The sequence below is a fragment of the Podarcis vaucheri genome, assembly GCF_965113315.1.
Source record: "Podarcis vaucheri genome assembly, chromosome: 5".
Lineage (NCBI taxonomy): Eukaryota > Metazoa > Chordata > Lepidosauria > Squamata > Lacertidae > Podarcis > Podarcis vaucheri.
Genome location: NC_138763.1, coordinates 45,522,361 through 45,545,501, shown reverse-complemented (window position 1 = coordinate 45,545,501; position 23,141 = coordinate 45,522,361). Strand labels below are relative to the sequence as shown.

Here is a 23,141-nt window from a genome sequence, read left to right as displayed (position 1 = left end):
GTCTAGGACACAATGGAAGGAGAAAGAAGCAAGTGCCACTGATGCTTACTAAAATTCAGGCCCATGACCTCCCCTCCCTGTGACCTATAGCAGCACATATGAAACCAAAGCAAAGCGGCTCAAAGAAATCACAGTGTTTGGAGAGCAAAAAGGTGAGATTGAAATCCTACTGTAGGTTCCTGGGCCAGTGTGTGTAGCTGTCACTCAGATACAATAGTAGAGCAATCACGGGGGAGAACATGTGTCAGCATCCACAAGAAAGCAATTAGCCTTGGACTCACACATTGGTTGGGTTCGTGGCCTAGCCGGGCAGATGTGTGTTGTATAGCACCGGGAGATAAAAGCTCATATTCAAAGAGGAAATTGGGGGCTGATGGTATTATATCAATGCCTCGAAAATGATCTGTGCTCACAGAGATGGTTTCAAACCTGCGAGGACTTCTGCAATTCCTGAGCAAAGAAGGAGGTTCTCATTGCTTCCCTATGCTATTATTTGCTCTTGCATTGTAGAGTTGCAAGGGACCCTGATAGTCCAGCTGCCATGCTACCTAGTAGGGTTGCACTTTCAGACAAAAAAGCAGCGGGGGGGGTAGATTGGTCACATGGGTTGCCAGGGGGTGGGCCAAAAGGGTGGGTTGGCCCATGCAGTACTCCTCCTGATTGGCTCAGGGGTTAGTGCCAATGAGGAAACCACAGCGCACAATAGAGCAAGGGCAGTCAGCACCAAGGACAGCTCCCTAGTGAGCATTTTGCTCTAAGAGTGTCTGGGACAGGACTGGGACCTTTTATGCCTGGAGGTCTAGATCAGTGTTTCCCAAACGTTTTTGGGCAACGGCACACCTGTTTACTGGAAAAAAATCTCGCGGCACACCACCATTAAAGCCCCGCCCCGTGACGTCAGCGCGCAGCGTCACGCCGGGAGGGACGCACAAAAGTGAAAGTTTTTTCCCTCGGCAACTCCTCTCAGCTGCGCTCAATCCGCCTCGGAGCGCAGGAGCGATGCCTCTCTCTGGCTCTCCCTCCGCGCAGGCTGAGGGAGGGAGGGAGGGGCGCGTGTGACCCGTCTCTGCTGGGAGACCAAACCCAGCGAGGCAGAGTCGCGCGGAGGCGCCCAGGCAGCGCTGCCGGCTGCGAGGAGGAGCGCCAGGCAGCAGCAGGAGGCGCGGCCTCTCCTCGCCGCCGCCGCCCCGCCTCTCGCCGCCCGACTCGCCCGCCTCCCTCCAGGTATCTCGCGGCACACCAGCCGATGTCTCACGGCACACTCGTGTGCCGCGGAACACCGGTTGGGAAACACTGGTCTAGATCATTCATTAGGATGTTGGCCTTAAAGAGGCAGGCCTCTAGCTTACAGCCTAGCACTTCCTCCTCCTCTCTGTGGATTCCCTCCAGGTTTATTACTGGTGTTGATTTGCTGACATGGTGGGTATGGGTCTCAATTTCTGGGGATGAGGTATTCATGCTCTGTTCATGCTTTCCAGTCCCTAGATGATATGTCTTCAACCCTCATCCCAGAGAGGGCTGTGTGCATGTGCCTGTTGTATTTGTGGGTCTGGGGTGCTATGTGGGCACCGTGTTGTATGTCTTCTCTTGTCTTGCTTTTTCATCTTGTTCTCTGAAACAGTGGTTGTGAAGAGCACAAGGCCATCACAATGCCTGGGGACCAACAGTGCTGGGATTGTTGCTAGCTGTGCAATTGGGGCTGAGGGAGTACTCTGGCATCACTGTGCCGTGTGTGTGTGTGTGTGTGTGTGTGTGTGTGTGTGTGTGTAGATGCAGGGGTTCTGCAGAGGGCATGTCCCAATTGTCACAAACTCATTGGCTGACTCCATGGGTGGATGGCATGTGTCTGTCATTTTCTCACTGTTTTTGTATTTTGTTTCCATTGATTTTAATTGTTCCTCTTCCTGGCTTGAGCATGTACAGCAGTCTTCCTCAATGTGATGCCCTCCAGATGTTTTGGGCATTATCACTGCCCAAAAAGAGGCCATGCTGCCTAGGGCTTGTGGGGATTCTAGTCCAAAACATCTGTAAGGCCACAGTTGGAGGCTGATGTATAGAATTCAGGAATCATTTTGCCAGTATATGGCAGAGATCTCTGGACCTGGAGTACAAGATTCTTTGCCTCATCTCGTAGATTTAAGCACTTATTTAAATCTCTCCCATTGAAACTAATTTGATTTTAAAATGTTTTACCGGTACATCACCCAAATTAATGCAAATCTCCTGACTCGGTCAAAGAGAGCCTTGAGAATGTGAAGGCAGTGCCTCTGAAGCCAAGGTTGGGGCTCAGTAGGATTTCCAGTAGTCCCTAGGCAAAGCTCCAGTGACCCACACCTTTCGTTCTTCCAAATGGCTGTCTGAAACAGGATAAATTATGAAAACTAAGCACATACATGTACATTTTTTTAGTGACACCTGTAGTTAAGGGATGTAATTTATTGACATTATTTAGACTGATTATAACTGAGCAGTTCTTCCTTCAGAATTTGGGTTACTTTTCTGCTAGGTGTTGATTTAAGAAAACAATAATTGTGCCGCGTATAGACAACAGCGCCCAGTCATTTGTTAACATAAAAGTAACTTGCAGTCTTGTTGAAACTAGCATAACTAAGACTGGACAAAGATGGACAGCACCTATGTGATCCAAGACATACCATAGGAATATGACCCACTATTGAAATGCTATTCATCTAGATAATCCCAGGAGCACCTTTTTTGCCTTAAAAAACCAGTGGACATCACCCTGGCAAAGAAGTCCAATTGATTTCAATGAGAGAGTTTTTAGCACTTTCTTAATCTTTTTCAGTGGAACTTAAAAGATAAGTTTAGATAGTTATTGCACAATTATTTAATAAACAAGACCTACATAGTGGCTCTCAGGAACAGATATAGGGCCAATCTAAGCAACACAAATGAAAGTTGAAAGAATGCTTCAACATGGTTCCATTTATGCATCCAAAACCAGCCTGGGAATACAACTGTGATTGGCTAGGTGCCACATCGCAGAGTTCAACCAATCAATGGGCTCCACTCAACTGATACCAAACCCGCACCCACCCCCTATTCAGTGGGCCTGTCAGCGGCAAGGATCGTAATGAAACAAGCAAGGCTTGATTTATGCACTGGAGTCTCTGCTCTGCCTCATTCCAGCAGAGCTGAAGTGCCGGATTTCCTGTACTGGGCCCCATCATGGTGTGAGATTCTGCCAAAGTGCGAGTGAGATGTGCGGTGGGGAGTGTATCAGGGGTGGTATTGTCTACACGCAAATGCTCAACTTTATGTACTTTTAACTAGAGGTGTAACAGATGGTTCCGTTTCAGTCCAAGCAGTGGAGAACCGTGCCCATTCTGCCTGTAGCCAATCAATCCAGCCACTCTGGGGGAAAACTGCAAGCTGGGCTTGGAAGTCTGGCTGCCAGCAATCCAGAGGAAAAGCTTTTACACAGGCTAATGTGGTCGGCTGCCATGTGAAACTGGGGAAACGAGGAGGATGGGATTAAAAATACATCAACGCAAACAACCTCATGCTGGGCTTTGGTCAGGAATAATGACTGGGAAGAGAGGGGAGAGCAGGCACAATTTGGAAAATTAAAAAATGTGCTTTGGCCTGTACCATTAACACCCGATCATTTTAAACTGGCAGGCATAAGGGGAAGGGAAATTAACTACTTTATGAGAAGAGAGCTGCCAATAGAGGAGTAAAAATTTGATGTTGCACAAAATGGCTGTAGCAGGTTGTCTTGGCCTTTTAAATGCTTAAGCATCTGCACAGGGCTGCTGGAGCCAGCCTTCCCTGTGAATTGGCAGAGCAAAACAGGGCCCTCCCTTCCACATCTCTTTGTCTGCCTGTCTGCAAGATCATAACTTTTTGGAACTGGGTCAAATCCATTCAGATCTTTCAGCAGATGCCCTGAGCATCAATGGGTAGATCTCTCTACCCCGCCCCTCTCGATTTGGGGGAAGCTTATTCTTTTTCTTCTTTATAAATGCTGCACCAATGAAATGTTTTCATCAGCATGACTTGTGAGTTTTAAATTGCATAAAAAACCTATGGAGGACTGGGCAGTCTTGATGCAAACGGAGTTGGTGGAGGAAGGCAAGTAACGATGAGCCAGAAAATAGTAAAGGTTTATATGGGCTTTCCAGGTTCTGACCCACAAGCAGAACACCAAGAGATTGATTGCCTGAGATTTAAAAAATGGAGAAGAGGGATTTATCACCAGGCTTCAAAGGCCCTAGTAGTTAACTGGTAGGAGGAAGGAACAGGCCAGTCTATTTCTACCCCATGCAAATTTTGCATGTGCTCATTCATAAGTCTATCTTATTCTGGTTTTGTAATTCATTTTTTAAATCTCTACATAAAAATGCCTGTTTAATTATGTATTTTATTTCAATTTACACATTTCTAAATGTATTTTATCATAAAATAAATGAATTTTATTTTATTCTAAAATCAATGAATTCTGGTAAAAAAAAACTGAGCCAAAAAGTGTATTGCAAAATTCAACAAAGAGCAAAATCCAAAGGATAGTTACTGGCTGCTCTGCACATTAGCCCAGATCTAGTCAGTTCATACTGGAATTCATAGAAACTGAATTTCTCAACCAGCCCTGTGGCTAGACTGCATTTGGCTTGGTGGGTCATGAATTGAACATGTGACATGGTCAGGCTCAGTTGTCGGAGGCGACATCTAGTTTCAGAGTTGAGTTGCTTGAGCTGGAAGCTGAGGCCAGCAGCATGCAGAAGGCCTCTCAGTAACATGACTCTCAAGCAATCAGTGTCAAAGTTTATGCCTCTTGCTATGTGATCTTTAATATGTAATTGACACAGCACCCCACATTCTCATGATCATGCCAGCAGCCTTAAATCAGTCACTTATGGGGCTATATAAATCCTCCTTCTATCTGAGTTTAAGTGAAGAATGAATAGCTTCAAACTTATCAACTGAAACTTGATTTCCCCCATACCATCTGCATTGTTAACAAACTAGAAAATATTAAAATACTTCTTTGCATTCGTCCTCTGCCACTTGAAGAATCAGTGCTGCATGATGAAGTCGCCCATCTTTCTTACCTGGTCCACTCTTAGTACAAATCAAATAGTCCTTACCGGTTCTCTGCAACATTTCGTGGAGTTTTGTTCTGTTTTGCCTCATAGTTTCACTTTCAGTTTGCAAAGTCTGTAGTGTGGAACAAACAAACTTTACTTAACCCAGCAATTCTTACTACAACAATTGTGCAACCTGCAACTGCCCTGGGTTTCATTCCTCTTCTAGAGTTCCCCCATGCACAGGGCACTTACTCCTGCAATACTTTGATTCCTACTAGCATTACAGGGCTGCTTTTGCAGTCTAACCTAATCATCTAACTACCCTTCCTTTTTATATTTGTCTGTTGTCATCACTGGTTCTTGCCAGATATGATAAAGAGTTAGGCAGGTCTGAAATAATATTCCTTGGAATATGTTAAGAGATGATGTAACCCATAAGTGAGTCATTTCCCCCTCCCATCTCCTTGGAAGCAAACTGCACTGCCTGTTGCCAGACAGACCCAGTGCCAGCATCCAGCATCCTTAGCCTGGGCACCAGCAGAGCTCAATACGGATGTTTGCCCTGGGGTGCCCTTTAAACAAGTTGCTTTCCAGAACTGTGCTTCAGTTAGTGCCTGGCAGTTGGGTCTTGGAGCCACCATCTGCATTTCCCACAATGCCTCTGAAGCAGTGTCACTCTGGGGAATTATGGGGAATTAAAAGGGCAATTCAGAGACCCAGCTGCCCAACACTGTTTGCTGCAATACTGCAACCTGATGTTGCAGCTGAACCAGGTAAACCCACCAGAGGGGGCACTGACACAGGAGGGAGCCAACCAGAAAGCATGTTGCTCAAACCTGGAACTGTCCCTGTTGATGGAGGTGGAATCCCTGTTGTCACTACATGGGGAAACAACTGCATTCTTATGTCTCCATAAATCAACCGCAACTTGTATGTAATGAAAACATGATATAAAAATTCACACATCATGCCTATGGTATATCGCAGAATCCTCCTATCATCTAGTCCAACCTCCTATGCAGCTGTCCTATATGGGGATTGAACCCACAACCTTGGAGTTATCAGCACTATGCTCTAACCAACTGAGCTATCCAGGCTCCATCACAGTATCTTGTCTTCAGCTATTACTTAAATCAGAAGCAGGGAAGTGGGAGAAATTTGATTCTGTTAGCATTTAAAGGCAAACTTACCAAATTCGCACTCTCTGAAACAAACATGAACTGAAACACAGCAGTTCTTTGACACTTGCACTTCTCTGAATTTTGCAAAGCAGTTCTTCAGCCAAGAAATGCATACAAAAATATATATCCTAGTTTGGATATAGTGTGCATAAACATGCAAATGCTAGTGAAATTAACATGCAAAAAATGTGTTATATTTGGGAAATTTGTTTTTCAAAAATGTGTATGTTAGGACAAACACATATATATTAAGATAAATTTGCATTAAAATGCTGGTGAATTTAGATAAGGACTTAACAAAAATTCCCAAACTAATGCAGAAATATGGAGAATTGAATTTAAGAATGGAAAAATGTGAAACTGAGTGAAATCAAAATTGATAGAATTGCTTATGCCTAATCAGATGCTACAGAGGAAATATCCAAGAAACAGGACAGTTCAGGAAAGATCACCAGTGTTCACTCGCTTGTTCTGATTTTCAGTTTAGTGTAGTTCTCCCCAGTTTTATTTCCATGTTGACCACAGGTCATTAAATAAATGCAAGCTACAATATATAAAACGTTTAACGATGGGACTCATATCTTACGAATGATTACAAATGGCAAGAGGTAGGTCAACTAAAATTAATTGTTATTACAATGATCATTGCTAGCCATTCACAACAAAAGCAGCATGTGATTTAGATAATTCCAAGGAATAAATGGTTGGTTATATAATAGTCCTTAACATCTATTTGCTAATAGAAAGTCTGTCCTTTGAAGATCTGACCAATTTTCCTTATCTGTCAACAGCTGAGGAAGAAATTTGATTCTAACTGATATGAGAAAGGAGCATGTCAAAAGATAATGCGCAAGATCCTTGGTTTCTCTTGAGCCAAAAAAACATAATCAGGCTTCATATGAAACATGAGAAATTCTCCTTTCCAGAACTGTTGGCATCAGATTAAGCTTTATTGGTTAGGAGCTCTTCTCAGCAGGAAGTAACTAATTTGAATAATATCAACTTCTAGACAATGCTGGTATTTAAACATAGCAATCTATGGTGCAACTGGGTTGCTCCTTGCTTATGTTGTTATCAGGTAGGTTAAAATAAAAAAATTCCTTCCAGTAGCACCTTAAAGACCAACTAAGTTAGTTCTTGGTATGAGCTTTCGTGTGCATGCACACTTCTTCAGATACCTGGTCTTTAAGTTGGTCTTTAAGGTGCTACTGGAAGGAATTTTTTTATTTTGACTATGGCAGACCAACACGGCTACCTATCTATATCAGGTAGGTTGAAAGTGTTATACACCTTTCACCAGAATTCTGACTTGGCCCAGCATCATACTTAATATCTAATTTTGCTGTATTTTCAGACATCAAGAGACATTCTGGTTTTGTCCTTTAGTGGACACTTGCAGAAAAGATTACAGGCTTGGGTTGCTTTTAGAACTCATATAACACCCATTCTGAAACCCCTGCATTGGTTACCAGGTTTGTTTCCAGCCCAATTCAAGCTGCTCATATTAGTGTTCAAAGCCCTAAACGGCTTAGGCAACAACAACAACAACAACAATGATTTATTATATATACGCCACCCATCTGGCTGGGTTTCCCCAGCCACTCTGGGCGGCTTCCAACAAAATATTTAAAAATACAATAAAACATTAAACATTAAAAACTTCCATAAACAAAAGTCAGATAGTTGTTTATTTCCTTGACATCTGATGGGAGGGCATTCCACAGGGTGGGTGCCACAACCAAGAAGGCCCTCTGCCAGGTTCTCTGTAACTTCGCTTCTCGCAGTTCCGGGCTGAATGATGAGGGTGGAGACGTTCCTTCAGGTATACTGGGCCAAGGCTGTTTAGGGCTTTAAAGGTCAGCACCAACACTTTGAATTGTGCTTGGAAACGTACTGGGAGCCAATGTAGGTCTTTCAGGACTGGTGTTATGTGGTTTCAGCAGCCAAGTATCTGAAAGACTGCTTCCTTTCCTTCAGATCACCCTGAGGGGATTCACTTGGTACTTACACCTTCCTCAGAGGTTTTCCGTGGGGTGGCTTGGGAGAGAGAATTCTCTGTGGCAGCCCCAAGTTGTGGAATTCTGTCCGCACAGCAAATGCTGAAGGTGCACCTCTTTACACTGACACCTGAGATATGTATGTAACACTGCAACTGTTTTTAATTCAGATTTTCAAAATTGTTGTAACCCACCTTGAGATCCCACCCTGGTGAAGGGTGGATTCTAAGAATAGCAGTAGCAGTAATGAAAATATACAATATCTCAGTGACCATCGGTATCAAAGCCTGAGTGTAAACTGCCTTGGGATCTTAACCAACTCATGCAGTTTAAAAAGTGAACAAATAAAGATCGGTCCACAAGGTAATTGAGCAGATGTAAATTGCCTTAAATCAGTTTCAACTAATTACAGTGGGGCTCCCATCAGTTTAAAGTCTGTCTTAATTGATTTGTGGACTGCGCTATAAGCCTTTTAAATCTCTCACCATAAGGAACCCCTTTCACTGTCACTACTCATTTTCATTCCTCTTTTTAGTACTTAAAAAAAGTTTCATTATATCTTCTTTAAGATGGCGTGACAAGACCCATACAGACTATTCAAATGAACGGATATGTCTCTATTTAGGGGCATTAGGCATATTAAATGCACAATGTTTAGTTTCTTAACCATCCTACCTTTCTGATGACATCCCCCTCCCAGTTTTTCCAGTTTCACAATGGCTCCAGAACCACTTCCGGATTTCTACTCACAAATTAAAAACACGCCTGATTAAGGCAGCATGTCTAATGTGTATTAACACACATATATCAACAGCTAAGTCCTTAAGCGCTGGATCTCACTGTCTCAAATAATATCAAACCCAGAAACATTTAAAAACCGTATGTACATAAAACTGTTGTGGGCACACACAGTAATCCCACTTGCATGATTCTTGATTTGGTACTTTTCAGCCCTTTAAGCAACTCAGCCCCATTCTTAAAATAGGGGAGTGGGGCAGGGGAGCACTGGCACATGAATGACTGTCATCCCATTGAGTTGAGGATCATTTGAGAAGCATGCCCCCCAATTTTCAAGTTTCTGCCTAGATTAGGCTTCCAAATTCAACATGGCTGTCAGGCCACTTCTGACCTCATTTATCAATCGGCTGAGTAATGTTCTGCTGATGGGAGAGAAAAGAAAAGAGAGGGAGCGTAAGTGGAGACGGAGTGTCTCTGAAAACTGAGAGGAGGGCAGGGGGTGGAGAGCAATGGAGACATCTGACCTGGACACTGGGACAGCAGATAAATTAGAAAGAGCATAACCCCACGGAGATGCATGCTCCGGCTCATGCAGCAGGCATTAAGGATGAAATATTTTCAGAGTAACAATTCACCTCTAACTGGAAGGACAGGGACTCGCTGACATTCTGGGCAATGAACACAGCCTGCTAGTGCTCCTCTTGGAGGGTTGAGACGTGGGGAGAGAAGTGAGGAGCAAAAGCAGAAGGATTTATGCAATCCCACTTCCTAAGTTCCAGGTTACGCTTACCTTGTTGGTTTAACTCATTTAATAGAGTTGTAGGACTGAGAAGTACCAAAGTAAGAGAAGGACCTGGAACTAAGGACCAAAACGAACACGATGTTGAGTAGATCTCCTCATTTAAAAATAAATAAAAAATAAAGCCATTGTGGGGCTCTCTGATTTAGATTGGAACAAGATTTCTGGGAGGCGGGGGTATTTTAAGCCAATTCTGCCTGCAACGTTTCCCCATTCAAGATCATGCAAACTAAGATTGAAAGCTGATATTACCCCTGCTGGGAGGAAAGACTGCATTGTTTCTGACTCTTTTTTTAGGGAAAGGATTACGCATATCCCTCCACCTCCCTACAGTGACACTGCTCCGTTCAGAATGGGAGCTCCTGCCAATTGAGAAGGTCAAAAGAGCCAATCACCATTCTCTCATAGCATGTCTGTTTGGACCTTCTTATTAAACGGATATCAACAGGACATACTTTCACGAAAATTCATTTCAGTTCAATTCTAACCACAGAGACTCCCAGCTCTGCAGCCCCAGTCATGGAAGGGGTTTGCTGTAGTGAGGAAGAAGGATGTTTCATTGACTTTGGAGAGGCCATTGAGGAGGATTGTAGACACATTCCTTTACCCTGGAGTTTGTGCAGTCAAGACTGGTTTAATCAGGCAACTGAGCAGAGTTGGATAGTTCCTCTGTTACTTACCCAGTACACTTCAGCTGCAGTAGCACAAACCTTACAGCCAGTTTGTTTGCATGCTGTCTTTACCACAAAGACATTGCACTCAAAGTGGTTTACAGAAAATGAATAAATATGATAATAGTACAGTAGCCATAATATGTAATAAAATTATAATATTAAAACAACAACAACAACAACTTATTATTTCTACCCTGACCATCTGGCTGGGTTTCCCCAGCCACTCTGGGCAGCTTTCAACAGACCATTAAAATCAGAATAAAACATCAAGCATTAAAAACTTCCCTAAATGGGAATGCCTTCAGATGTCTTCTAAAAGTCGGATAGTTGTTTATTTCCTTGACATCTGACAGGAGGGCGTTCCACAGGGAAGGGGCCACTACTGAGAAGGCCCTCTGTCTGGTTCCCTGTAAACCTCACTTCTCACAGTGAGGGAACCACCAGATGGCCCTTGGCGCTGGACCTCAGTGTCTGGGCTGAATGGTGGGGGTGGAGATGCTCCTTCAGGTATACTGGGCCAAGACTGTTTATGGCTTTAAAGGTCAGCACCAACACTTTGAATTGTGCTCGGAGACATTATATATCGCTGCAATATATATCACTGAAATATATACAGTACATATTTAAATAAAACTTGCCAATATGCCATTTAACAATATCCAGTATTGAACAATATACAGTACCCATAACCAATGTGGGATTGTTCCATCAAAATAATGGATTTGAAATATATGGTTCATCTAGTCCAACCACCCCATTCGATGGTAGGACATGCCATTTCCAAATATTTCTAAAATATTAGTTCATATTTATGCATTTAATTTATGGGTTCATTTATTAAATTTATGAATTGCCTCCCATGCAAATATCTCAAAGCGATTAAAAGATAGCAGATAAATGAAGCTTTAGTGGCTGCATTCAGGCTCCCTGTGCACAGATGTCACTTTGGGTTATTTTCTTCCAACATGGCTCTTTGATAACACAGACTTGCTTCATCCAAAGCTGATTTCTTTCTTCTCCTCTTTGCCACTCTTCCATTGGGACAGCAGTCTGTCTTTCTAATTGTTTTTCCCCCGCCCTGAAGTGCTTTGTCTGTTTGTCTGATTAAGCATTTTTCTGGCCTATTATTAGTAGTATAAAAATAACACTAAATGTTTTAGATAACTTCTCCAAGGGAAGGGGAGGTGGCTTCAAGATTGTCAAAGGGCTACCAACCAGCACTGCTCTTTGGCTGCAAGCAGGAAAAAACAGGATTGCTCTGATCTGAAACTTTGCACGCCCACCCACAGTGTAGCAAGTGTGCTGCTGCTCCACCACTGCCCACCCATGAAAATCATGTGCACGTGGATACACATACAGTATCTGAGTATATGGAGATTGTATGGTGTGCCATAGACCAGAAGGGGAGGAAGGGGCATAGGGACTGGTGACATGACCCATGTCAGAGGCACTTGAAAGGCAAGAAATGCATTTGGTGAAGACACTTCCAGATGGCCCAAGAGAGCTCACTGTGCTGCTTGCCAGGCACGGAAAGTGAGAACAGCCAAGGCACGCCTGTCTCTCTGACCTAAGGCAAAATGTCTTCTCTTTCCCAGCTAATACAGCACACAACCACTTGTGTTACACTGATTGAGTTGCAGGGAGAAAGTGCCAGCCAACATTCTGCCTTCAGGCCCAGGCAAGGCAGACATAAAATATGGGATAGGGGAGAATCAGTGAAGACAGAGTTGTGTCCCCCTTAGCAACTGCCAACATCCACCTTGGGATGCTTTCCCAACAGCTGGAGAAGCACAGACCCAGACAGATGATGGGCAAGCTCGATGGATGCATGTCCTCCCCATCACCTGAAAATATGGCCTCCTTCTCTTGAGGTTGAAAACAAAGTTGCTGATGAACTATCTAGAAAGAAGACAAGGGGCATGTGATCATCTACCCTGCAGACAAAACCACTTGGTCATTCCACCTCTCCAGGGGATGCTGGGAGTTGTAGTTTTATGAGGGGGGCTGGGGAACTCTGAGAGAGGCTCCCCAGCATCCATACCAACCTACAGCTCCCAGGATTCTTTGGAGGAAGCCACTGCAGATATTATACAATAGATATAAATTTGCTGGATATCTAGGCCCTACAAGAGAGATTTCCCCAGTCAACTGCTCAGTCAATACATCCACACGCTGTTGCCCAATACAGTATCCATTTCTATACAATGGAACTCAGCACCCTCTCTCTGAGAGCAAGCCCAACTGAAATCTGATTATGGAATCCCACTTTGCAAGCCCAGCAAGGCACGTGATCTGAAGGAGTTTATGTTAATCCATATTATCCCCAAAGCTGCTCCATTCCTTTGATGTGCTGTGGAAAATAGCATTTAAGTTTTCATGGCATGCGAATGGCGGAAATGTAGATTCTCGTTGGCGCAGCTACTATTTTGAGAGATTAACATCATTGGATTGGGGGGAAAGCAGGGACAATTGCAAGGTGAAGACAAACAGAATACCAGAGGTGTCACCCAAATGAAGGATCTGGGTCAATTAATAGTCCTGATTTTGACTTATTATTTGATTAATTTGATACAGCATTTCAGTGAACGTGATATCATCTCAAGATCTTTGATGGAAATAGTTCCACAGGCAAGTCATTCATTGTCTGGCAAGTCATTCTCTGAATGAGTAAATGTGATCAATTGTTTACAACAACACCTTCCATACTGATCCCTCGCACATAGACAGAAGAAGTCCTATTGAAGCCTGATTTAAAAGTCACCTTTTAATATTTAAATGGCTGTGATTATCAAGTCTGTCATTTAATCATATGGATTAACTGGTGAATGCTTTCAGCTCTGGCAGTGGCGTAGCATGGGTTGTCAGCACCCGGGGCAAGCAGTGGCGTAGCGTGGGGGGTGCAGGGGGGGCCGGCCGCACCGGGCGCAACATCTGGGGGTTAGGATTAGGGGGCGCAAATCCACGGGTTAGGGGGCACAAATTACTTGCCTTGCCCCGGGTGCTGACAACCCATGCTACGCTACTGGGGGCAAGGCAAGTAATTTGCGCCCCCTAACCCCTGGATTTGCACCCCCTAACCCCTGGATTTGCACCCCCTAACCCTAACCCCCAGATGTTGCGCCCAGTGCAGCCGGCCCCCCCTGCACCCCCCCACGCTACGCCACTGAACTCTGGACAACGCCTAGGAAGGAAAGAAGTGAGGGCAGGTAAAAGGAAATATCACACATCAGCTATCAAATCATTGTATAAAAATATCCCCATTGAAGCTGTTGCAGTGTAGTATGTCAAAGTATTTTCTGGACAAAGGAGATGCTGACAAGTAAGTATTTTAACTGATGGCTGGCAGCCATTCTACCAAGCCTGTCTCCTAAGCTAAGTGGTCATGTTCTCAGGTCAGTATTAGGGTGGGAACACCCTCAGGGCAGCAGGAAATGGGACTGTGGATTAGTAAGAGTCCCCTATGCTTCTGGTTCAAATGCAGTTACCTTGCTATTCTTAACTTAAAGGTAAAGGTAAAGGTACCCCTGCCCGAACGGGCCAGTCTTGACAGACTGTGGGGTTTGTGCGCCCATCTCACATCTATTGGCCGGGGGCCAGCGCTGTCCGAGGACACTTCCGGGTCACGTGGCCAGCGTGACATCGCTGCTCTGGCGAGCCAGAGCCGCACACGGAACGCCGTTTACCTTCCCGCTGGTAAGCGGTACCTATTTATCTACTTGCCCCCGGGGGTGCTTTCGAACTGCTAGGTGGGCAGGCGCTGGGACCGAGCAGCGGGATTCTTAACTTCTGCCTCATTTATTTATGTATCTATTGGAAATATGTATTCCCTCCTTTTCTATTTACTCCTTTATCCACCAGAAAGATATTCTAATGATTTTTAAGGAGATTCTTATTCAGGACATCCAATTACATTCTCAGTATTTATTTGAATTAAAAAAATGTTTTCTGCTTCCATTATTTTCCTCTTGCCCCCTCTCTCTTCAGCTACTGGATCCCACTCAGGACAAAATTCTTAAAACACAAGTCTATGGTTAATAGAATACAGCACCTGCCTATTAATCATACTGATTCATGAGGCAGATGTCAAGGTAAACATCACAATGAAAGGATAAAATGAAAGTACTTAGAACAAAGTCCAAAATTAAATCTGGCAGAAAGACATGGCAGGAAAATTGAACCGCATTAGGAGCTGAGGAGAATGCTTTCAATCTCATTCTAAAGATAATTAGGGATGGGATTTGGTGAATGAAGGGAGGAGGAAGAAGAGTGGTGTAGTAGTGAGGTGCCATAGCTAAAAAGGCCCTGCTCATTGTTGCCACCCAGAAGATGGAAAGAGGAAGATGAGCTCTGCCAGCCATGGGTGTAGCCAGGATTTTTGTTGTTGGGGGGGGAGGGGGCAGGCAGAACCACAATTAGTTTTTTTATTGATTTATTGATTTATTGATTTATTGATTTAAGGGGGCAGCTGCCCCCTGCCCCCCAGGCTATGCCCATGCTGCCAGCCATTGGCTCTGGCTCTATCTACTGCTGACCTTCCTGTATTTCACCCTACAAGCCCCACAGGGTGCCACCCACCATTGCTAATGACTATTTTGGTCAGGGTCTGAAGGAGCTGCAAGCCCTCTCCCTGTGCCTAGGTCAGGACTGTGTGAGAGGTTTGCCCCTGCTATCTTTTTCCATGGAGAATCATTTCTCTGAAGATGCTATTAGCCTCAATTAGACAAAACTTGCAGGCATAACACTGTATGCTGACTGTGTTCTTCTAAATAGCAGCTTTGTGGTGTGTCGGTGTGATTTCCAACAGGGAAATCATGTGTGTCGGCTGGGGAAGGTTAACCTCCTCGCAGCCCCAATCCAAGTCTCTACAACTGGTTTTGTAAATTGAAAAAAATAAATAAATTCTGAAATCCATTCATAGAATTCCCATGGCACATCTGATTTGACAGAAGCTCTTTATTTCCTAACCACTGGGAACACTTAAGGGAGGGTGTCAAACTGAGCTCCTGGCTTTTGGTAGTTAATGTTATGTTTGTGCCTGAACTTCAGAACAGAGCAGGGAACTAACACAGTTACATTTGGGGCACATGAACTGGAAAGTGCAGATTCTCATGCTTGCATTGACTGGAATACTCCATCTTATTGGCTCCCCAAAGTTCCCCAGGAGGCCTTTGAAGTCCCACATTCTCCCATCTCATTCCAAAGCAGCCAGCCCGGATATAAACATGTCTCCAGTAATTTTAGTAGTATGGGTTCTTCTGCTCTGGAGGGCAAGGATAACTTTCAGCCAGGATTGGGCCTGGCTCCTTCCCCCACCGTCAAGACCTGGGAAGGACTTGGAGGCTTACATTATCTCAATTTTTAACTACAGTATCTCCTCAAAAAGCTCTTAAAAATCCAACCAGGTGCAACGCATCATTGATGAAAGCTGTACAGGGTTACACCATAAGAGGTTTTGGCCCATGTTATGATTTCACAGCTGCCCTGAAATCTGGTATTCAGCGTTAATATATCCACAGGAATTTTTATCCCATTTGGTTCATTCTATTTTATTTTATTTTTATTCTGTTAACTTTATCCTATTGATTCAAATGTGTTTTCATTCCCCCAGATGGTCCCCTTTTGCATTTGCTTTTTTACGGAAAAGGCTTGTGCTGGAAGCAATATATAACAAGGCTTCGCTCTGAAATCCGGCAGGACTCTGCCCCACAAGTTTTCATGCGACTGGATTCTCTCCCCTCCCCTTTTAAGACCATGTTTTGAATGCAGAATGGAACAAATAAATGAGAACATGACTCCTGAATGCAGAAAGAAACCCCAAAGGTCAGTTGGGTTATAGGTATGCAGATGACAAGCTATGATTCTGTTGATACAATTGCTTTTCCTGGCCCATTCCACACCTGCTGTTTGCTTTCAAACATTAATAAAAGCTGTTAAAATGCCACTGTATTGACATTCTAGTGCTCGTTTCCTGGGCTGTAGCTCTTTGCCAGGCTTGCTAAATTTCCTGCGGTAAACCTTTCTATATTGGCGCTTCCTTTTAAAACATTTATTCTCCAAACATCATTTTGATGTGATGTCATGATTTTGGCTTACACAAAGCTTGGCACTCCCCCTTGTAACCCTAACCCCTCTCCCTTTCAGAGTGTTGGATAGCCATATTTCTGAAGACAACACACATTTGGTTAACAAATTAATGTTATTAATTGTGTTGCTGCCACAAAGTGTCCAAGGTGATGTACAATTTCTAAGAATTCAACTAACTTTTAAAAAATGAATTCATGGAGTTTGCTACCACAAGGATGGTAGCAATTTGTGATTTGTATTTCTTCAACAGATGTAATTTTATTGCTGGTTTTATCCTGCTTACCATCATGATAGTCCCCCCCCCCTTAATGTTGGCAGTATAGAATTTTTTTGCAAAGGAAATGTTGGTGGTTCCCAGCTTAGTTGGATCTTTTAAATGAAAATTAGACAATTCATAGAGGATTGGGCAGTCGATCCTTACTGTTAAATCACATCCCCATATACAAAGACAGCATACCTCTTAGTATTAGATAACTGAGATAAACAACACAACAGGAAAAAGCTGTCCTCTTCATGCTCTGCTTACAAGTCTGCCCAGGGCCATCTCACAGCTCAGTAGAAACAGTATGCTGGGCTGTGTTTGGATCCAGGGTTTTTTATGTTCAGTGTGTGATTTTGCTCCAAGTTCAGGATTTCCGCCTTTACTTCAGTAGCTGGGATTGAGACAAAAGACCGAGTTACACTGAGGTTGTATGCAAAGTAGATTACACAGAGTTTAGCATGTGTCTCCCAAGACTTTGCTACATGGTCATCATAGTCAATTGTTTTCTTAACCAGCACCTGGTTCAGAATTCAACTCAATATTATGATGTGTGGGAGGAACCAAAGCCATGAGCATAGTCAGGCTTTATGTTAGTGGGGCAGAACCTCAGTTAGTTAAGTATTTTGTATTGATTTACTTGATTTAGAGGGGGCATCTGCCCCCACTGCCCCCCTTGGCTACGCCCATGCAGAAGGTCCCAGGTTCAATCCCCATTTTAAAAAACAACAACAATGTATTATTAATTAATTAATTACTTTTCACATGAGTCTCAAGGCAATGTACAAACATTCTATCTATTTTCCATCTGTCTTATGCTTTTATATGTGTTGGAAGCCACCCAGAGTGGATGGGGTAGAAATAATAAAATTATTATTGTTATCATTATCATTATTATCATTTTCTATCCACATGCACACATATACAGTGATACCTCAGGTTAAGAACTTAATTCGTTCTGGAGGTCCGTTCTTAACCTGAAACTGTTCTTAACCTGAGGTACCACTTTAGCTAATGGGGCCTCCCGCTGCCGCTGCACGATTTCTGTTCTCATCCTGAAGCAAAGTACTTAACCCAATGTACTATTTCTGGGTTAGCGGAGTCTGTAACCTGAGGTATCATTGTAATTTTAAAACTGTATAAAAAAACTAAAAATGAGTTTGAAAACAAAGCAAAATAAGGATCCAAGGCAGAGACCAGCTGGTAATGCTTGTCAAAACAAAAATGTCCTCAGTTGTTTCCAGAAAGTACAGATAATGGGCACTTTCAGGAATTCTGTATCTCGACAGGAATGTTGTTCCACAAAACACAGGCAGCCCCACCAAAAGCCCTGTGCTGAGTTGCTCTGGAGAGGGCTTCTGATGTTTTAGGAACGCCAAGAAGAAATTATGCTGCAAAACACCGTGACCTACTGGTTATCTAAGGGAAAGGGTGATATCTCAAGAAATCTGGTGGCAGCCAGGTAATGGGAAGGACTAAGGCCCTGGAGAGCTGTTGTCAGTTGCAATAGACAGTACTGGCGTGAATGAACAAATTGCTTGACCTGAAGTGTAGAAGAAAATACTGAACAACATAGACCATTGGTTTGACTCATAACAAAACAGCTTCCTATGTGTTTGCTGATTGGCTATTCCTGCAGAAAATTAATTTGAGAGCCCCTGAGGTCAGAGTGTCAGAATAGCACCTGGGAGAGACCAGGGTTCAAACCTCCACTGGGTGACCTTGGGCCAGTCACTGCCTTTCAGTGTAACCTACCGTAGCTCACATTGTTGTTATAGGGCTTAAATTAGGAAGGGGGAGAACCATGTACATGCCACCTTAAGCTCCTTGGATGCAAAGATGGGATATAAATGCAATAAATAAATGGCTGGAAACTGCAGGAGGGAAGAGTGCTCTTGTGGTCCAGGCCTGTTTGCAAGCTCTCCACAGACATCTGGTTGGCCACTGTAAGAACAGGACAAATCTTTGGTCTGATCCAGCAGCATCTTTCTAACACATTGTGACAAGAATCACCAAAGTTTGAGGAGACTAAGAATTCTGCTGACTATTTCATGTTTGTTGAAACAATTCCATTCAGAAATAAGGACATGATGAACTTGCAGTGCATTCCTGGTTCCTACGTTTTTTGTTTTTGAATTGTTTCTTAGCTGGTGAAGAATGTAGCAGAGGTGGCATCCCCTGTCTGCACAAAGATTGTGCTGCCGTGCAGTTGTTAAAGACACAGCAACACCTTTCAAGGCTAAATGCCTTTGTTCTCACAGAAAATCATTCAAACTGGCAATGTTAACATGCGCCTCAATTTGGGAATGTTCCACAAAGTTCTGTCCACAGCTAGAAGGAATATAAGTTTGGGGCATTTGCTGGAAGATATAAATTAGAAGCGTCACCTCCAGCAGTTAGAATCCGTGGGGTCACCAGCTTTATTCCAAAACTGATAGGAGACAAGCAGGAAGTGTTTCTAGTTTGATGAATTAGGTGCATAAAATCCATGAAGAGATAATGAGTGAAGATACCTTTTCCTTTTTTCATGGGGATAATATTTCATGATTTCGGGAGGGAGAGATGGGGTGAAATAATTAGCCATTTGTGATTAACTCTGTTCACGGGTATTCTGTTTCTTTGTTCTGTGATGCTGCCTGTAGCTAATTTTTAAAAAATGATCCAACAACAACAATAGAAATAATTTCTCTTAATAACTAATGGCTATGTCAAAACCTGGAAAGCGAATCAAAATTGTCCAAAAGTGAGACGCAGGTTGAGGATTCCTTCCAGCGCTAGAAAATGAATGCTCACAAAGAAAGTTCTAAAATGGTACTAAGCAAGTTTTATTAAGTCTAGTGCCATTGCTATAAAACTGTCTGCTACATGTTTGGGTGTGGCAAAACGAAGTGCGTGATCTTTATCTCACTTCCTCCTGATGCTATAAAAATGGTGGTATTCAGTCATGGTCATTTGGGCCCTGAACCAGAAATGTTGACCTTGGTCTTTTCTTCAGCTGGTACTACAAGTTCAGTGAAAGACCCTCAGATCTTTGTCAGGATTAAATATGAGTCGCCCACAATCAAATCAATCAAATCCCCTGGTGTGTTCAGTGCTTGGACTTCAAATCCTTTGGCTGTGTTCCTGGTGGCCTCACCATCTTAAATCCCTCTCCATATATATATATATATATATATATATATATATATATATATATATTCAACTTGGAAGCAGGAGATTCCTTCATTTAGCCATTGAAGAAAATGGGATTGCCACCTGTTCTCTATGCTTGTCAGTGATAAGGCAGAGAAAGAACTCCTCTTTTTAAGGAATGTCTGATTTCTATTTTATTTTTTACAGGTACTCATTCCTAAGCACAATAGAGTACTTGAGACAAAATGTCTAGCTCCCCGCTCTAGTTTGGTTTTCCACTGGTTATTGTTTAAAATACAGAGATTATGAGGTCAAAACATTCACAGCCAATATTCCCCCTAATGAAAAATGTAGTCAGGCATAAGTCAATGATCAAATCCATATGCTGAGTGTTCCATGCTACAGTGATTTCCACTAGACAGGACTTCAATAAATCTAATTTTGAAAGAAATTATATGCATCTGATGCTGTTGTCTTACCAGCTGCCACCTTTGTGCGACTTTTTCCTCCAGATTTCAATCTCTGTGCCAAATGAACTGATACCACACTGATGGGCATGATAAGAAGGTTAAGACAACCAGAAGCATGATAAGAAATAAAACCCACCAGCAACTTCACCTGGCACCATATGTGGGTTACTGAGCCTGTCTCACTTAGTAAATGACGCTACATCAGATCACAAATAGAATGAACCAAGTTATCCTGGTTATGTTATTTACTCACTTCCATAATGCAAGAATTAGGACTTCTGTGATGAATTTAGCAGCAAGATACCAAGGAGTCAACAGATGTGATTTGTGGTTGTCCTGTGGAACTCAATGCACATCAAGGCACATTGTGAACATTGGTAGAATATCTAGAGTTCATAAAATGCTTGCACAGATAATTAGTATAACATATTTATTCAGTTGTTGGCATCCATCTGTCTCGGGAGAAAATGGAGGAATGTGCCTTTGGGGGTGAAGTCAAACCATTGGAGAGTTACAGCACCTGCTGGTGGCTATAGGGACTGATATGGGAGAGACATGTTTTAATGCAGCTGGGGCAGATGAAGGCATCTGGTTGTGCTGATACAGATGTGCTGTGGCCTTTCTTCTCTCTGTGCTACTCCCAGCAGTGGTGGACCTTGGGGTCTCAAATTTCAGCAGCACCCTGTGTGATGTCAACATTTTGTGCCACTCACCTCTCGCCTTCCATTCTACATCATAGTTCTGGCACCCCTGTGGTGCCCCCAAGGATCTCTGCCCAGTGCAATCGAACTTGTTGCATTCCCGATAATCCATCTCTGCTCCCAGCAGTCATTTCTCCTCTGCTCACTGCTATGGATGCGCAATCCGACTGTCTCCAGGTACTGTGATCTTCTGCAAGGGATTTCCACACAGTGGGGTTGATGTTGCCAGCCTTCATGCCACCTTAACAGACATCTTTGTAACGCAGAGTTGGTCTACCCATGAGTCCTGTGCCTGAAGCTAGCTCCCTGTAGAGCACATCCTTGGGGATCCATATTTATTATATTTATTATATCATTATGAACTGACAATAAATATTATTACATAAATGATTACACAAATGATAAAACTAAAACCCGTTAGCATGCCAGAGTGAGCAAGCAATACAAAAATCTGGTGTTTGGAACTTGGAAAAGACTTCCGAAGCTTAAAAGGAAATGTTCAGGTCAAGAATGTTTGAGGTGGTGATAGGAACAGCCTTTTATTCCTGGCTATAGTGCAGCCCTCTAATACCCAGGCTGGACAAATCAGAGGCTGAACTGTGCCAAGCAGTCTGGAACAAGAAGGAAAGTCCTCATTCTCAGTGCCTTCCTGGGGAGAGAGAAAGCATTTTGAGTGTTGAGCCACTGAGTGTTCCACTGCTCTCCATAAATGTTTAGTAAATTCTATAACACCTATGTCAGTATTTCATGTCTTGTCTGTGTAATCAATAGAACACTTCCATCTGCCATTAAACATATCCTTCCTCCCTTTGCGTGCCATATATCATCCTTTCAAACGCTGCTGCCAGGAAAGAGGACTCAGCCTGGAGTTGGCTGACAGCAGAGCAGCTTTCAAGTCTTGCAAAATAACTTGATTTGTTAATGATAATGATGTCCTTGTTGACAGAATCTAGCAGCAATACATAAAGCACCAATTTTTTTTGTTTCAGATTCCACATATTAGAAATCTTTGAATAAGTCACTTATAAATTGCACACCGAGATGGATTACCCAACGGAGCAGGGTCAGAAAGATTTGGAAGCATGTGGGGGATATTATGCTCCATGCAGCTGTCCTGCAATGGTGTGTGTGTGTGTTTGTGTGTGCTGCACTCTTTAGATGGTCTATACTTCATTTCTTTCAGCCTGTAGTAAGCCAGAGTGGCTGCATTTGGGGCCCTCCTGTGCCCCTGGTGGTACAACTGTGGAAGACTCTGGCGGTACTAAAACCTAAGCCTACTTCTCCTCCAATTTAAGACAAGCCTCATTACTGTAAATGTTAGTATACATGCATTCCCATTTTTGTTTGTTTTTTGGTCTTGGTGAGATCCATTGAGCCACACAAATGTGAAGAAAATCTATGGGGAAATTGTGAATTTATAAATATATGTGTCGTCATAGCACCCTCCATATATACCAGGTAAAGTTATAGCTGATGTAGCCTTACAGAGGAATGAGCAAGAGTCTAAGGCTGCAGTACTGAACTAGGGAGGAAGCTCAATCAAACAATTTGGAACTTCATTCAGAGAAAAATGTACACAAAGTTGCACTGCATGAAGATGAATGTTGTATGGTTTTAAACCAAGCATAGGCAAACTCCAGCCATCCAGATGTTTGGGACTACAGTTCCCATCATCCCTGGCCACTGGTCCTGTTAGCTAGGGATGATGGGAGTTGTAGTCCCGAACACCTGGAGGGCTGGAGTTTGTCTATGCCTGTTTTAACCAATCAAATTTGGGGTGATTAAATAAGTCAGACCCATGTTTTGTCTCAGTGTGACCTCAGTTCTGATTCTCACTTCAAAGCATCGGGGCTGGGTTGGCTCTGTTGTATCTCTTGGCACCTTTGTTATGTTCCTTTGCACATGATTCAGATCTGGGGCTGTGTGTCAGGGGGACATAGTGAGGTTATGACCTTTACATAGCTGTCAACGATTCCCTTTTTTAAAGGGAAATTCCCTTATTCCGAATAGGATTGCTTGCAAGAAATGGGAAAAGTTGACAGCTATGGACCTTTACCA

General features: G+C 43.2%; 1 long non-coding RNA gene across 1 annotated transcript in view; it reads left to right on the top strand.

The window, feature by feature from the left end:
- Positions 1–23,141, top strand: part of LOC309532785 — a 64,615-nt gene that overhangs the window by 29,014 nt on the left and 12,460 nt on the right. The window contains exon 2 of the long non-coding RNA XR_014220017.1: positions 16,046–16,257. This is a non-coding gene — a long non-coding RNA (uncharacterized lncRNA). The remainder of the gene's footprint in view (positions 1–16,045; positions 16,258–23,141) is intronic.